The sequence below is a fragment of the Macaca nemestrina genome, chromosome 18 (assembly GCF_043159975.1).
Source record: "Macaca nemestrina isolate mMacNem1 chromosome 18, mMacNem.hap1, whole genome shotgun sequence".
NCBI lineage: Eukaryota > Metazoa > Chordata > Mammalia > Primates > Cercopithecidae > Macaca > Macaca nemestrina.
This window is the reverse complement of record NC_092142.1, coordinates 78121362-78137576: the sequence shown is the minus strand read 5'-3', so window position 1 is coordinate 78137576 and position 16215 is coordinate 78121362. Positions and strand designations below refer to the sequence as shown.

The 16215-nt window shown below is 42.8% G+C and overlaps 1 protein-coding gene and 1 long non-coding RNA gene across 2 annotated transcripts in view; one reads left to right on the top strand and one right to left on the bottom strand.

The window, feature by feature from the left end:
• The window catches only part of LOC105491228 (WW domain containing oxidoreductase), a 1122875-nt gene that overhangs the window by 25516 nt on the left and 1081144 nt on the right, over positions 1-16215 (bottom strand). The window lies entirely within an intron of this gene.
• Positions 632-6740, top strand: LOC105491231 (uncharacterized). Its single transcript, XR_011616121.1, has 3 exons — positions 632-766; positions 4933-5035; positions 6601-6740. It is a non-coding gene; the product is annotated as an uncharacterized lncRNA (long non-coding RNA).

Genomic DNA, 16215 nt, shown 5'->3' with positions numbered 1-16215 from the left:
ATTTGAACCCAGGAGGTTCGGCTCAGAGTCTGTGATTTTCTAATGGCCCCCCTAACAAACACAATACCTAAAGAGTCATTCTAGCCCCTGCTCTGCACACTTACGGTGTGTTTTCTTTTACTGCACAATTTATATTTTCTCAAACACTTCTGGTTTTTGAAATTCTTTGTATTATGATATAGTGACACCTGTCACTCCACATGTCTACTTTTGGGCTTGGGAGTGAACATTCACTGCAGTGAGCATGTGGGGAAAAATCATTATGTTGAAAAACTGGCTGGGGGATGGGAGAAAAGGAGAAAAGGTGAGAAACGTGGACTAAGCTTCCCTGACTCTCAGTTTACTCATTGGTAAAAATGCCAGTGTGAGGATTAGAGAAAAAGTTCCCAGCCTAATGTCCTGAGTATACTAGATGCTTGAGGAATGGCAATTGTACTGTTTACAAGGGTGAGGTGATTGCTGGTATTAGTTGTTATACGTTGAATCATGTCCCGAAGAATATATGTTGAAGTCCTAACCACCATCACCTCAGAATGTGACGTTACTTGGAAACAGACATGTAATTAGATTGGAACACAGAGGTAAGTAGTTAAGATGAGGTCATACTGGAATAGGGTGGGCCCTTAATCCAATGTGACTGGTATCCTGACAACAAAGGAGAAGAGACACACAGACACACAGAGAGAAGGCCGTGGGAGGACAGACGCAGAGGTCAGACAGCTCCAGCTGCAAGCCAGGAAACACCAAGCGTTGCCGTTGAACCACCGTAAGTGAGAAGAGCAAGCAGGGTTCTCTAGAGAAGGAGCATGGCCCTGTGCACACTGTGGTCTCAGACTTCTGGCCTCTAGGACTGTGGGATAATATTCCTATTGTCTGAGGCCCTCCAGGCTGTGCAGTTTGTTACAGCAGCCATGGGAAGCACACACTGAATTATTCCTGTTATCATCTGACTCATGTCTCTTCTCAGCAGCCCCAAATAAGTCAGCATAGTCCTGGATGTATTCTTTAGGAACATGTGAACATCTACGTGAACATGCAGGCCCACAGCCATAGGCAGAAAGCATCCAACATCACTTTTTGACAATACAGGGCATGTGAAAAAGAATCCAGAAAATTCTCTGAATGTGCCTTCTCAAGGCCAGCAGACATATTAATAATACACAGACACACACACACACACACACACACACACACACACACACACACACACGGCATCTCTTCTAAATGTATGCCTTACCATATTTCTCCTAATGTCAGGCCTCAGATGTCTGAGCACCGAATTTATCTTCTTAATAGTACTTCCTAGAAAACAGGTAAGTCCCTTCTCATGCTAGGCAGTGTCCGATGCAGTCCACCCTGAGAACCACAGCCTCTCATTTATCCTCATCCTCATTTCTTCCCTGATTCCCTTCTCTGCCACCTTCTCTGCTCTCAAGACAACAGAGAAGGAAATCTATGATGTCTTAGCACAGGCTCCGCCAAACGCTCATCGGCAGGTGTTTGACAAAAGGCCCTCCCTGCATCCTAACAACCCAAGCCATGAAAGACAGACACGCACATCTTTGACATGAGATCTGCGCGGTTAGCTCTCAATCCATTCTGAGGCTACCTGCATGACAAATGGATCTTGGCTGGCCAGGGGGCAGGAGGTGTCACGTCTCCTTTAACTAACAAGTAACATGTCCAAAAGTAATTGTTAAAGAAAGAAATGGTCTCCCAGGTAGAAAATACGGTCAAATACACTTTCAACTACTACCTGTTTTTTCCTCAAACTGTAAATAAGCAGAGGTGAGAAGAAGAACTGCCCATCACCAAAGCGAAGGATGGGTTGAAATCTTGTTTTTTGTTGAGACTTCCGCTGCTCTGATTGAAGAGACGCAGTCTCCTGTCTGGTTCGGGGGCTTCACCAGAAACTGATGCTATCTGGGACTCTAAGTCCAAGTATTCTGAAACTAGGAGAAAAGCAAACCAACTTTTCCGTAGATTTCACAGAGGGAAGGGGCCCCTCCCCCTCAGCCATTCTCAATTCAATAGTTCAGTAAAATTCATCCACAGCTTTTCTTATCTCAAGATCTCTCAGATCACAAAAGGACCAGAAGATGAGCATTCATCAAATCATTTTTGTGTTTCCTGATTTTTATAAACAGCATAAATGTTTCATTGTCAGCGCTAGGGAGAGACTCAATCTCATCCCTCTTTAAAGTGTAAAGGAGAATCCCTGTGGCCAATGATTATCCAAAAAAGTAACATGTTCTTGATTGTTCTTTGACTGATTCCTTTTCATCGCCTTCCTCTGGAGCCAACTGTCTCACTGCCAAGAGCGTGGGGGAAATCAGAACTAAATTAGCTGGAGGAATTATCAATCCAAATTGCCATTGGTGCCTCCTCTTCAAACTCCTATCTTGGCTATTTGTCTTCCTAGACTCCCACTCTTCTGGGAAAGATTTTCTGGCAAAGGTGGAAAATTGTCAGGGTCAGATATGAATCACCACGGGGTGTGAGATTTCTCCAAGGCTGGGTGCCATCTGAGGCAGGTACAGGCTGGTACTGCAGGGCTGGAGCTTGGAGAGTTGCAGAGTGGGTGCACAACACCAGAGTTAGAGACAGGATCAGGGAAAGATGCTAAAATCCAAACGGACAAGAGCTTGTCTTGTGTCTTTTGGTCAGTGTGCAGCAAAGACAACAGAAACATACAAGGCGTGGAAATCGGTGGTCTGGGGAATTTCCTTACACGGCGACTGATTATTTCAGGTCTCTGTCCCCATGGACACACTTTGTTCCTACGTGCATTGCCACTGTCTGTCACAGTGATGGGTGTTCAAAAGCATTTGTTCAATAAATGAATGGCAGGCTCTTTGTGCAAAGAAAATTGGACTCTTCTGTGTAGCCTCTACAAACTAATAGTCTACACTGTTAGTACAGACTGTTACACTAACTGCATCTGACTCAATGAATTTGAATTAGTCAATTCAAAGGTCAATTCTGAGCATTTGGGGGAGGGTTTAATTTACCAGTCCATTCAGAAGGTTTTTCAGTGATTGTGCTGGCAATTGCTGCCACTTTTCCCCATTTTGAGTCCTTTTGACAATGTTCACGCTTGCCTCCTCCAGCAAAAGCACTAATAAAGGAGAGTTATAAAGATGCAGTCGCGGAGATGAGGGCAGTCGAGAAAGTGACAAGGGTAAAGGCAAGCATGACACCGAGGCATGTTTTGTTCTGGAGTCATCTGAGTGGCAGGTCTCAAAGCTCTAAGTATAGAGACCAGAGCAGTGAGAAAAGGACTGAGTGACAGAGTCAGTGTGATGCAGAGATCAGAAGACAAATTTGGGAAGCACAGAACCTTTGGTTCAAATTCCAGCTCTAACCAGCTGTGGGACCTAGGACAGATTATTTAACTTTTTGTGCCTCCATTTTCTCATCTGTAGAATGGGTGCAATAATAGAAACCACCTCCGTAGGTTATGGGGATTAAATGGGCTGAAACGTGCAGAGTTCACACATAGTTATTTGATACATTTGTTATAATAATTATTATTGCCACTTAATATGTTATTAAGTAGAAGGAACACACAGATTTACTCACCGCACTAGAGAGGGAGAGTAAGAATACAGTAAATTAGCACAATGATTATGGTTGGATGCCAATTCAGAGACACAGAAAAAAATAAAATATATGTTTTCCAAGAGCGGAAATAAGACATTTAATCTCTTTGAGCCTGAGCTTTTATGTCTGCTCAGAGGGCGCTTCCAAACGTCATCTGTGCTAGTGTTTCACAGCACAGCGTCTGACAAAATGCATCCTCTTTTCTCTTGCCCCTCCTTCCTCTCACTTTTTTTCCTTCTGGGAGGACAAAGACTAGAAGGTTGAAGGTGCTATGCAAGCCTCATAGGGAGGGAGCCTTGACCTTACACCTACATTAGGTTTGCAAGAAAAGGAAGAGCGTCTAGCTGGTCAGCTACAGGCAGTGGGCAAGGCTAGCCCTGCCTCATGGTGCCTGCCAGCTGCTCTGCTCACGCCTTCTCCCCTTGGCTTGGGTCTTCCAGGTTTGGTTCCACCTGCATGAAGTCCAGTAGTGGAGTACCCATAGTGGGTTGCCAGAGAAGAGCACTCCAACATGGAAGATGGGTGGGGCGACCCCTCCTGAAATATGTACGTCAGAGAGGGTCACCACTATGCTTACCTGCCTAGTACATGTCTTTACCTTTTCAGTCCTGATGCCTTAAAAGAGCCCCCCCCGCCAGCCTACTTTCTGAGGATCCTCGTCAGCCCAGAAGGTTTTGGTTAAATATGTCTTTGCCTAGCTAGAATTATGGAAAACACAAACACACCTACCCACGTAGATTTCTGTAACACACACACAGTGCTCGTTTTGTGCCAGGCATGAAGTGTCTCAGAAATAGTGACTCATTTACTCCTCATAACAAAACTATGCAGTAGAAACTATAATTATCCCATATTTATAGTCAAATAAAGGGATAAAGAGGTTAATAACTTGCCCGGTGTCACGAGCTTGCAAGAGGAGGGGTCAGGATTTGAACCCAGGCTTTCTGACTCCAGAATCTTGGCTTTTTGACACCCTGATATTCTGCTTTAAAAGCACAAATAACCCCACCAACCCCATTATAACAGGCCCCGCTAATTACTTTCCCTCCTTCTGACCCCTTCCAATCCCAGTTAAGAATCATTGCATTCTCAGAGAGTTCTTACAGCAAAAACCCATATACAAAGATGACACATATTTAGATAACATATATTAAAGGGATAAGGAAAAATATAGATGTAAATATCGAGACCAAGAGCTGACATGTTAAAAAAGGGAAGTTGGGAGACACAAAAGGCATTTCCGGTCGTTTTGATGACTAACATGGTGCTGGTATATGGTGGGGCAGGGCCAAGAATCCTGGGTACCCTATAGTGTGCATTTCTGTACAGCCCTAAATGCTAACGATGCCCGAGTCAGCTGACACTGGCCATGATCTGAAGATGAAACTAACCACCAGAAAGAACAAAAGAGTCCCTCCCTTGTCGCTGAGAGGTAATGCTCTGATGTCTCCAGCTGGCTGGTGTGAGCAGGAATCATCCTTTGGGTAGGGTGGGGTGGGGTGGGGTGGGGGTGGTGGAAGGTTTCCCTGCGGTATCCTTCAGCACACGGTAACTTGTCTGCTGCAGAATCCACAAACTGCCCCAGGACTGTTAGAAGGTTCACTAATGAGTTGTGGTAAGGCTGGATAAAGCTTTCAAACGAATGATGTTTGTAAAGTTATATTAATAACAATGCTCTATCTCAGTGGGGAACAGAATCATTCCTAGGGTTTATGCTGTGGTTTGTAAAATGCTGCAGCTGCAACTGGATGAAAAGTGTAGCCTAAATCTGCAATGCGATTGTTTGCAGCCTGAGATTTAAAAGACCTCTCCGTTCGTGACCTCCGACCCAGTAATTCCACTTCTAGAATCCCAAGTATGTCAAAAGAAGGACAAAGAGCCATGTGGAAAGATGTTCATCTCAGCATTATTTATCAAAGCAAAGAACTGGACACTACCCAAAGGCTCAGGGATATTAAGTAAAGTTTAGTACAACTATATGATGAAGTGCTTTCAGCCAATTAAAAAAAAAAAAACAAAACAAAAACCTCACGAAGAGTTTTCAACAATATGGGGAAATGGTTCTGCATAGCGTTAAGCAAAACCACAGGATACAAAATTATGTCACCTCACCTTTGACTCAGAAATCCCACCTGTCCTACAAAATTAAAACCAGCATTATATAATAACATATATTGCTGTAGTATTCATAAGGGCTAAAACAACAATAGTATCAAAATTGAAAATAAATGGAGTGCCCATAAATAGGGGAATGATTGATTTAATTAGGGCTATTCCACAGCACAGAGTAGTATGCAAACGTTTTTAAAATTTTTTGTTTCATCTATATGTGTTTCATATGTCCTGTTGACCAAATAAAGCAAGTTTTAAAATAATGGAGAAAGTATTATGCTATTAAAACACATACATTCCACTCCTATATGTGCATATATACCATGTTTGCATGGTCACAGAAGGTGCACAAGTGCCACTTAGCAAAGGGAAGATGTAGAGCGTAAATTATTAGCTTTTTCTTCTTATATATTCATATTGTTTGACTTATTTAAATGAGCATGTATTAACTTAGTAATGTAAAAAATCTAGTATGTTAAAAAATTCAGACATACAATATGATCTTAACTGTATGAAAATGCATGTACCTAGAATAGGGACAAGACCAGAGACAAATGTACTTGTATGTAGCGGTGGTTACTCAGTGTCAGAATTAGAAATAGAAGCTGTTTTGTCAAGGTTTCCTGCATTTTCCTAGTTTTTCATTTTGCGTATCTATATTAGTTTTCAATTCAGAGCGGATAAATGGATGGATGAATGGATGGACAGATGGATAGATGGACAGAAAGACAGGGAAACAAGGAAGGAAGGAAGGAAGGAATGAAGAAATGGAGGGAGGGAGGGAGAAAGAGAGAGACAGAAGAGAGAGAAAGAAAATGAGAAAAAGAAACAAATTAAGCAACTGAATGAATGACTGGCCTTTCTTTTCTCTTTCCATTTCTTCAGGGTTTCTGGTTCCTGTTTCCCCAGTTCCTCCTGCCCCTATCTCCTTCCCATGTTTGAGGGTCCACGTGGAGGCTCACGAAGACACACAGCTGAACTTGATTACAGAGGCAGTACCATCGGCACCACAGGCTTTCTGTCCATTTTATAATAGGCGAAACCCTCTGGAATTAATATCTGATGAAGAAATAAACCTGTTAACAGGACAGATTTATAGTATTCAAATCACTATTGATCCATTCAGTACACAACTAATAAAAAGCTTCCTTGCATGACCTTCCACCTTGTGCACACTTAAGCAAATTATCTGTAATAAACAAGTATTATAAGGACCCAAGGAAAATGTCAGCCTATAAATTACCAGTCTCTCTCTCTCCCTCTTTCTCTGGAACTGGAAGTTAGGCACCAGCATCCGTTTTGATGTACCTGTGGCCAAGCCTTTGGATTTCCCAAGGTCTCTTCTAACATAGCAAAGATTCTTTCTTGTTGAATTGGGCACAAGTGCACAATAGAATCTCTCAAAAAACAACTCAGTGGACACCTCAAGACAACAACCATCTTCTATGGGGTAAGGGGAAAAAAACAACCGAGTCTAGGAATCCGGAAACATGGACTTATGTCTTGTATGTAAACTTCATCACCTGGGTGTCCTTGGGCAAGTCACTTCTCATCTATGTTGTAATTTCAACTCAAATCAAACGTGTTCATAGGATACTTAGCCTCATTTGGTTAAGTTCTATGACACCTGCTGAAATGTTTGAAAACAGCTTATACATCTCCAATACAGATCCCAAGGAGTTAAGCAATTCAAGTTTGAGATCTTTCAGTCCTTTGCCATTCAAACATCTACCGGATTCACTGAGCCTGGCCATACCCAACTCCTACACAAGCTAAAGAAGGATCAGGTAATAGATTTCCAGTGGCTCAAATACAATGGAAGGGCAGCTCTGCTCCACATGGTCACTCAAGGAACCAGCCAGAAGCTACATTGCTTTCTACACCTAGATTCTAAGATCATCATTCTAAGTGTCGTCTTCACGTTAACCAGGGTGAAGGAAAAACAAAAACAAAAGCATAAAGGATTGCATGTCTGCAGGTTTTCCCTTGGTTCCGACTGGAGTTGCCAGGTGTCACACATTGCATTAGTTAGGATTCCATCAGTCGGGCAGGCATTACTGCTAGGGAGGATGGAAAGGATACCCAAGAAGTCTGCCTAGGAATAAGGAGTGATTTGCTAACATTACCTCTCATGACCGGTTTCAGAGAAAACATAAAAATGGAAAAATGTTGTAATGGGTTTTCATATTCATTCACCACCCTGGTCCAAGTCAGGGAAGCATTGCTTACCCGGCATTTAGACACGTTGTTTTACATCTCTGAGTTTAATGCTGCAGTTTTGGAATACAGGACTCTTATTATGTCCCTTCCAGGCTTTGTGAGTTTAAATGAGATGATGACTTTCTGGTACTTCCCCCATGTGTCCTCAGCAGGACCTTGGTCCCCTTAGTCTTGACCTCCAGGCTCACAGAATATTGCTGAGGCAGGGCCATGTTTAGCACAGTAGACTGATTCTTCTCACTGCTTCATTTACCTTGCAAGACTATGATAAACTCACATTTTCCTAGAAGGTCCTACATAGTCAATGGTAAATATGATACTCAATCTTCTAACTAAACAGCTCTCTGTGCCACCATAAAATTATTTCTTAAGTGAAGTACTTCAAGATATAGTAAACAAAAAAAACTGTTTCCATTATTCAAAAGAAAGTAAAGAGGAAAAAAATTATAATTGGAAACTATTATAAAAGTTAGTAGACCAAATGTTTTTGGTAATAATATTCTCCCATCCAGGAAGAGCATTAGGTATGCATATCCCACATCTTTGGAAGACAAGTGCTATTTAAAAATGAACTAGGGATTCGTGGAAGATTGGAGAGATGAAATTTTTAATATCTAAAACAGGGGCAGTCTGGGTGTGGTGGCTCTCACCTGTAATTCTAGCACTTTGGGAGGTTGAGGCAGGAGGATCACTTGAGCTCAGGACTTTGAGACCAGCCTGGGGAACACAGTGAGACCTTGTCTCTAAAAAATATGTAGAAAATAAGCCGGGCATGGTGGTGCTCACCTGTAGTCCAGCTACTTGGGCAGCTAAGGCAAGAAGACTGCTTGATCCCAGGAGGATGAAGCTGTAGTGAGCTGTGACCACACCACTGCCCTCCAGCCTAGGTGACACGGTGAGACCCTATCTCAAAAAATAATCAAATTAATTAATTAATAAAACAGGGATCAGCAAACTGCAACCCATGGGTCAAATCCTGCCCACTGTGTTTTTTTTTTGTAAATAAAACTATTAGCAAATAGTCACTCATTCATTTGCGTATTGTCTGTGGTTGTTTTGCACTATGATAGTGCTATGGTCTGAAGGTTTGCATCCTCAAAAAATTCACATGTTGAAAAGGAATCCCCAATGTGGTAATATTAGAAGACAGGGGCTTTGAAAGGTGATTAGATCACAGGAGTGGATTTGTGCCTTTCTAAAAGAGGTCCCAGAGAGCTGCCTTATCCCCTTCCACTAAGTGGACACAGTGAGAAGGCACCATCTATGAGCCAGGGAATGAGCCCTCACCAGACGCTGAATCTGCCGTTGCTTTGATCTTGGACTTCTCAGCCTCCAGAACTGTAAGAATTACATTTCTGTTATTTATAAGCTACCTAGTTTATGGTATCTTGTTATAGCAACCTGAACAAAGTAAGGAAAATGGTAACATTGAGTACTTTTGACACAGGCCCTATGGCCCACAAAGCCTAAAATATTTACTATCTGTCCCTTTACAGAAAGTCTGCTGACCCTTTTTGTAAAAGAACAACTAAGGCTTGGACTGCTCAGTATGGCTCAAATGTAAGTACCAAGGATGAGCCAGAACCTGAATACACCTTGAGAAACCTTAGTCCACATGAAGTAGGTTTTCAGCTGATTCTCCCACTTTTTTTCCCATTCCATCACCCACTTTCAAATAAAAGAGCTGGCGAATTGATTAGAGGCAACAGAATTATTGAAAGCTGGAAGGAGAGGGATTTAAGGGATCTCTAATGACCCCATAAAAGCTTTGTTGGGTTGCTTTTATGAGCCTGAATCAGCGCAGACGAGCCTGACCCTAAGAGGTTAGCGGAAGTGTGTAAAAGCCTTGCCTTTTGGATAAATGCATATCCAAACCCAGCCACGGAGGGAGAGTGGAAAAAAGGGAAATAAATGACAAGTACAGTACTTTAACAGGGAAAATTTCCTCTGAAAGGAAGCGAGCAATGAGGCCAGGCGAGGAATAAATGGTGTAGAAATGACAGTCGCTTTTCAGTCGGCCACAACGGCACTCACGGCTGATAAGATCCAGCATGTGTCAGTTGCCACGTCTCTCTTTTCACACTTCAATGTGAACTTTACAGCAAAAGGGGAACTGGAGGCAGCGAAGGGGAAAACAGTGCCTCAGAAGGACTTGTGCACTGAGTGTGAAGCCATTTCAATTTTATATTCGAAAGGACTTTGTAGGTGATCCCATGAATGCAATTATGCCCACCTAATAAAAGCAACATATGCTAAGACAATTAAAAGATTTTATTATACATCTATTCATTGTATTCCATTTTCAGCAGGAGGTGTGGAAACTGATGAGAGGGGAAGGGTGCATTTCACAGGAAGGGGAGCCAAAGTCGGACTGGATTACGCCAGTGAGAAAATGAATGGATGATGATGTATTTTTCAAATAAAGATGAATTACTAGATTACTCTTTACCAGGGGCCTTTTCGCCTTGCAAATGCCAAGGTTCAGGTTTCCTATGACTCTATATTATGAGAAAATACAGCTGAACATACCACTATGCCTCCTTAAAGCCCTCGGTGTTTTGTATTCAATCATAAAATGAAGACCTCCAAACAATGCCATAAAGAAAAAGATATGTCCGTAGATTCCAAGTTTAATGACATGACACATAGAAATCAATTTAACTTTCTCATATCCATACATTCCATGTATATTTATCAGGGACCAAAGAGAAGACTCAAGTTTATACCAGAGACTGGAGATGCTAAGGGGGAGAAAACAGCGTGTATCCTCAAGTAGCTCCTGTGACAGACTGCCAGCTTCCTGACAAAAACCTATTTGCTCTTCTTTCTGAGCAAAGGGCTGGAGGATATTTGCCATCCAACCTTGCAGCTGGAGAGAGCCATGTAACTAGTGCTTACCAATAGTATGTGGTTAAGGCTGGTAAGAAATACCATATGGCTGGATGCAGATATCAGCAGGGAGAATGGAACCACGAGGTGGCTGCAGCCTGGATCCCCGAGTCACTTTGTGGAAAGTAGCTGCCATTGGCCAGGACTACCCACCACTTACGCTGATTTGTGTGTAAGAAATTCCCCTTTATGGGTTTCAGCTATAATGCATTTTGGGGGCTATTTCTTATTAAAGCTTAGCTTATCCTAACGAATACATTTACAACACAGGTGTATAAACAATCTATATAGAAGTCACTTTAAGACTGTAACAGGTGCTCTAATGTGCAGCTTAGGAAATGGAGACAAAGGGAAAATCCAGTTTCATAGAGGAGGCAACATTTCAGCTAAAATTCAAAGGCATGAAGCATAAGGAATTTGACAGGCAAGGGTGGAGGCAGGAATGGAACTCAGGTAGAGGTTACAGCACGACCAAAAGCTCAGATGTGTGAAAGGATGTGGCTGTTAGTGGAATCATGAGTAATTAGGGGAGTGGGGAGCAGGATGTGTGGGAGGAAGGGGTGAGACAAAAAGGTCACATTGGGACCAAACAGTGTTGGAGCTCCCATGGGAATGTGGAAGTCGTATGAGTAACTCTGAAAGCATCTTTTTTGTTAAACATCGGTGCCAGGACACAGGACAGGCACACGGGCCTGCCTCTAATGCTAACATCCTTCATCAGAATCAGAGCATGCCCTCATCACAGCCAAGTTACACACAGTCCGTGGAAGGTCATGAGCCCTATGAACTAGAGTTTCCACTGCCTGAGACTCTTTCACCCAGGAATGAAGATCAAAACAAGGGTAAGTGAGTAGTCCACCCAGTCATATCCACGGAGCTAATTACAGATACACACTGTCACGTGATTCGTGCTAAAGAAAGTCAGACTGACCAGAACCACAGCTTTGTGGCTGACCTGGTGGCCATGTGTAAACACAAACAAAGCCCATCCGAAATATATTTAAAACCCACACCCAGAAGTCTTAGACACCTTACAGTAACTGAAAAGGTCTGTCTTTAGGCTCCAGAGGATCTAGGCTTTCTTATATTGAATAAAGTTGGATTTCAAACTGATCTGTAATGGCTCATCACTGAGAAGCACTTTAGCAATTTTCAAATGCCTTCCTTTAATTCAAGCAACTAAAATGAAGCATATTAAAAATTAGAGCCATTAAGGCAGAGTTGTTCAACTTTTATGGGGTCATAGCTAGCCCCAGTAGGTTGCCCCAAATCCCAAACACTAGAGAAGTGATCTGCACAGTTGATGTGGTTGTGTTGGCAGAGATTGGTGAGATAATGAGAGGGAGGTTAGAAGTTAATAAGACACGATATGCTGAGGGAGAGAATGCGTGCATGTTGATATAAGACACATCCAGGTAAGAATACCAAGTCCTCAGGGTTACTGCTAATATTAGATGGAATACATTTTGCGAAGTGAGAAGCGTTTATGCAAGATGGCATCTAGTAAAGATTCAATAAGTGAAGCTACTTTATTCATCCTCATCTTTTTATTCTTAATTAGTATTAATATTTCTGTTAAAGTTATCAAATATATACTTATTAGCTTCTAAAATTAACCATGAGTAATGCTCACTCATATTCTAGAAGAACCATCATTTCACCTCAGTGCTTTGGCCGGACATAGAAATTCACTGGACATCAGTCCCTTCTTAATTTTTTTTGTTTGTTTTGAGATGGAGTTTCGCTCTTGTTGCCCAAGCTGGAGTGCAATGGCACGATCTTGGTTCACTGAAACCTCTGTGTCCCAGGTTCAAGCGATTCTCCTGCCTCAAGCACAGAGTAGCTGGGATTACAGGCATGCACCACCACGCCTGGCTAATTTTTGTATTTTCAGTAGAGACAGGGTTTCACCATGTTGGTCAAGCTAATCTCGAACTCCTGACCTAAGGTGATCCATCTGCCTCGGCCTCCCAAAGTGCTGGGATTACAGGTGTGAGCCACCACACCTGGCCAGTCCCTTCTTAATCTTGAAGGATTTGCTGTGGCTTGTCTGGCCAAGGCATTCATTATTGTGTTTGGGGGAAAAGATAATTTTTCAGTAACTGCCTGACAGGTAAGGAAACAGAAAAAAAGTATACAGCATTGGTGGCCAAGAGGCATTTGCCACTGAAAACTGGGCTGAGGGAAGCTTGCTTTATCAATGTGTCTACAATACCTGTCCCGGTATTACCACGCACCTGCCTCTCAGAACCTTTCATTCTACAAAGCCACGGGAGCCAAGCCCTCACAAGACCAAGGTGAAATAAACATTCTGACTGTATGTGAGCGCCACTTACAATTGCATATCTTAAAAATACGGTATCCTGCCAGTTTATAAGCTGCCATAGATTTGACTAGGGAGGCATTTTAAGTTAGACATTTTCAAGTTCTAAAGGCTGTGCAACACATTTAACACTTTGAAAAGTGAAAAAAAGTATCTATGTAGATAATACATCACCCACCATCCTCTGCCCCATCCATCTTTCTTTTAATATAGTTCTAGGCAGAGAGTATCTCCCATTTTGAACCCCACTTTGTCATTAAACCTTTTATCATAAGTATTTTTTCCAACTGTCATTTTATTTTAGTGGCTACCTAGTATTCCATTAAGTGGATCTACTATGATTTATGGAATCATTCCCCTGCTGTTGAACCTTCAGGTTGATTTTGAGGTTTCACTAGGTGGGTTTTTTCTTCAAATTTTTAAAGAGAAAGGCTTTGATAGGAAACAGTTTTTTCCAGTGGCTTTGACTGTGAGTGCCGTGAGCTAGAGTCTCTTTTTGTGTGGTTGAAGACTTATCAAGGGAAACTGCTTCTCAGGCCATCAGAAGCCACCCGTTCAACAGCTTGCTTAGAACCACAGTGAGCTTCTGGCCCCAGTCTCTGCCTGTTTGCTCACTTGGGTCGTGCATGTGGGTGGGTGAGAGAGACCTATGTGGGGCATCCTAAGAATCACATATCCGCATCAAGGGGTTACTGAGTTGTGCCCCAAACATGCCAACTGTTTTTGTTTCTAAGATGGCGCATGGCACATGGACATGGAGGGTTCCCTTCCTGTGGAATGTGCCACTCACATCCCGCAGGAGGCGCAGGAGGGGAGCAGGTCATGCGAACTGATAGGGTTCACTCTGCAGTGACGCAGATGCCTATGGACACGGGCCCAGAGACATGGGCACACATGTGTGTCAAATGTGATTAACAATGGTTTTTATGCTGGGAAAGATTCTTCTGGGGAGAATCCTGGCGGTCCCTCCAATGCAATGCGATGGATTCACAAAGGCACTTACTTATTTATTTAGAGATGGGGTCTTGCTCTGTCGCATAGGCTGGAGTGCAGTGGCACCATCATGGTTCACTGCAGCCTTGACCTCCCAGACTCAAGCAGTCTTTCTGCCTCAGCCCCCTGAGTAGCTGGGACTACAGGCGCACACCACTAAACCTGGCAATTTTTTTTTCCTTTTTGCAGATGGTCTATATTGCCCAGACTAGTCTCAAACTTCTAGGCTCAAGCGATCCTCCCATCTTTGCCTCCCAAAGTGCTGGAATTACAGGCGTGAGCCACCATGCCTGGCCATGAAGGCATTCAAGTTACAATTTTGTATTTCCACAGCCTTTTTACCCACACACATACAGGCGCACATGCACACAAAGATAAAAACACCTCACAGTTGGTCTTTGCCATTGGTAGTGAGATCACCGGATTCCAGGGGAGGGCAAAAACACGCTCCTGAAGAGGCTCCACAGTTTCTTTCCCAGAGTAGACATACTGGATGCAATTCAGGCAGCCACTCAGTGAGGAGGGGCAAACATTTATGTAGGGCCTCCTCTGAGCCAGGCCCAGGGCTCGGGACTATGGGTACCCAGAGGGGTGGTTGCTGCTCTTGAGTTTGCAGCCCAGAGCAGAAATACAAGGCATTCAAGTGACTCAGACACAGTTAAAAAGGGCTGCATGCTCTGAAATCATGGATCTTTGACCACATCTGAAGTCTGTGCTTACTGCACGAAAGCAGCTGCATTTAATACACTCCTACGTGCCAAGTGCCATGCAGAACTCTGGGATATACATAGTTCCTGCTCCCTTAAGGCTCAGTGCCAAGTGGGGAAATAAAACAAGGGCATTATTTTGGATATAATTAGGGCAATGAGAGAAGTTCATGGGGTGTACAACTAACCACCAGGAGCCCATGAAAATGTAGCTCCTGGCCTCCACCTGCTACATGGTGACAGAGGACAGTCACGTGCTAACACAGGGGAGGGTCCCAACTTGCCCTTGCTCCACAGGCTTCTGTGGGAGCTCCGTGTTCCTAAGAGCCAGGATGACCTGCCTGACTCATGGCAAACTGCCAACTGCATCTGAAACCCAAGCTCATGTGTATAGTGAAATGCAGGAAGCCATCTTAAAAGGACGCACTAATTAGCTTCCTGGGATTTCAGATTTTAAAAGCTTCTGTGATCGAATTTGTTTTGGTAATTTTTTTTTTTTTTTTTTAATTTAAAGGATTCCGAAGATTGGTTCTGCTGTCACGACATCAGAAAACAAAACAAACAAAAAATAAGATAATGAACTTTTCTTGTTTCCATAGCGAAGTGCTTTCAATGTGAATGAAGAAAGAAACATCTGCTGATTGGATGATAAAAAGCAATATGGCATTAAAAGGCCGTGATGCACAGTGAAGAACCAATCCCCCTTGGGTTGCTGGATTCGACACTGAGATACTCTTGAAGAGCATTTGTAAGCCCACTGTGAAATCGGCACCCACTGTTAGAGGACCTGGGGGCTACCATTTTTATTTCAAATTAAAACTGCAGCAAAAAAGGAAAGTTTAAATTCTGGGTAGAAAACTGATGTGGAAGATCACACACACAAAAAACTTCTTATAAACGACCAACCACTGTTTTCATTAAAAATAAAGAGAGCTAATAATGGAAAGGGTGTATATGATAATTATATTTGTTCAGTGTGGGGAATAAATAATAACTATAGTGCTACACTATTAAGAGAGTATGTAATCATGTTATTAGATATGTCCTATAATTGAAAGCCATTATCAGAATACTTCCTTGTAGAGTTAATTCCTCCTCTGAGCAACCCCTAAACCTTGTCTACATTTTCCCCGGGTATACACATCCTATGTTGTAATTATCTGTCACAATATGTGTCTCCCAAGTCAGTCTGTGATCTCCAAGGCACCTCCTACAGGCATTCCATCCCTCTCACTCTCACGTGCCTAGCACTGGGTCAGCAAATAATCACCATTGAATAAACACAGTTCCTCTTAAAGTTCACTTCTCTAGGCTGACTAATCCTTTGGTCTGTTCTTGGCAACATTTCCTAACATCTCACATTTTTCT